The sequence below is a fragment of the Scylla paramamosain genome, chromosome 34 (assembly GCF_035594125.1).
Source record: "Scylla paramamosain isolate STU-SP2022 chromosome 34, ASM3559412v1, whole genome shotgun sequence".
Classification (NCBI taxonomy): Eukaryota; Metazoa; Arthropoda; class Malacostraca; order Decapoda; family Portunidae; genus Scylla; species Scylla paramamosain.
In genome coordinates, this window is record NC_087184.1 from 11,106,559 (window position 1) to 11,108,254 (window position 1,696).

Below are 1,696 nucleotides of genomic sequence, written 5' to 3' on the forward strand. Positions count from 1 at the left end.
GGGCGGGTTTCTTACCAATATTAGCCTTGGTGGCCCTGTAGTCTCGTTCTGTGTCGTCCCTCCCAGCCTGCTCCGCACAGTACGGTCCCAAACACTTTTAGCTTTCAATAACAAGCACCAACTTCTTTTATATTATACTAAACTAATAGAAAATTAAATATAAAGAATTATAAGTGTGTAAAAATAAATCTCAGGCCATTATCACTGTAATTGTCAAAGTATCTAGATGTTACTGATTGAAGCGCCAAATTCAAACTAGTCCTGGCGGGGCTTACACTGCAATGTCTCGTCCCTTGTGTGGCGTAATGTGAAATCATTGAAAAGCTTGTGTGAATTGAAGGCTTGGCTTAATACTGTGTTATATCTTAGCTTATCATTATTAAGTATTTACCATTTTACGTTAAAAAAACAACAATACTTCACAGAGATATCGAAGTATAACAGAGGCTCTCATACTGTAGCTAATAATCAACAGAGAATTACCAGCCTTTCTCTGTGTATCAAGGAGAGCTTACCTGCATGTACTGAATATATGTTTTTAATTAGTCTTTTGTGATTAATCTTTTTAATATATCTGCGCCAATGTAAACTAGTATGTGCTTAGAAGGCTTACCAATGTGTGGGTTGTGGTGGGTTTGGTGCTACTCAAAGGGAACACGTGCTGGAGAAGTCTGGGAAGCACTGATGTACAAATAACTGAGCGTATTTCAATTCACATAAGTCTTCCATAAAAATAAAAAGCTGACCTCCGTTTTCTCTCACGAACGTAAACAGGCTATATTTTTTTTCTTTATTTTTTTTCTTTTTTTTTCTCGTCGTTTCTCTCTCTCTCTCTCTCTCTCTCTCTCTCTCTCTCTCTCTCTCTCTGACTTTCTAGGTATTTTGCCTGTCTGTCCTCGTGTGTGTGTGTGTGTGTGTGTGTGTGTGTGTGTGTATCTTTCATTTATTCGTTCATTCTTTATTTCATCTTTCATTGTATTATTTACCTTCTCTCTCTCTCTCTCTCTCTCTCTCTCTCTCTCTCTCTCTAATCATAGTAATAAACACTATCTTTCTTTCTAATTAAATGTATTCTTTCCTTACTAATTATCAAAAATACCTTTCCTATATTACTTTTTCTTTATAATTAAACGTATTCTCTCCTTTTAATTACAATGAAAAAATCTTCAAAATTAAATCTTTTTTCTTTATTTTCTGCTAAAAAAAAAGTTTCAATTTTTACATCACCTCTCTCAATTTTTTTTTCTCGTCGTTTCTCTCTATCTCTCTCTCTCTCTGACTTTCTAGGTATTTTGCCTGTCTGTCCTCGTGTGTGTGTGTGTGTGTGTGTGTGTGTATCTTTCATTTATTCGTTCATTCTTTATTTCATCTTTCACTGTATTATTTACCTTCTCTCTCTCTCTCTCTCTCTAATCATAGTAATAAACAATATCTTTCTTTCTAATTAAATGTATTCTTTCCTTACTAATTATCTAAAATACCTTTCCTATATTACTTTTTCTTTATAATTAAACGTATTCTCTCCTTTTAATTACAATAAAAAAAACTTCAAAATTAAATCTTTTTTCTTTATTTTCTGCTAAAAAAAGTTTCAATTTTTACATCACCTCTCTCCAGAAATGCTTTCCTCTTATGAAAACAACATCAACGTGTTTCTTTAAGTCTCTCTCTCTCTCTGTCGTGGTAATAAACAGTC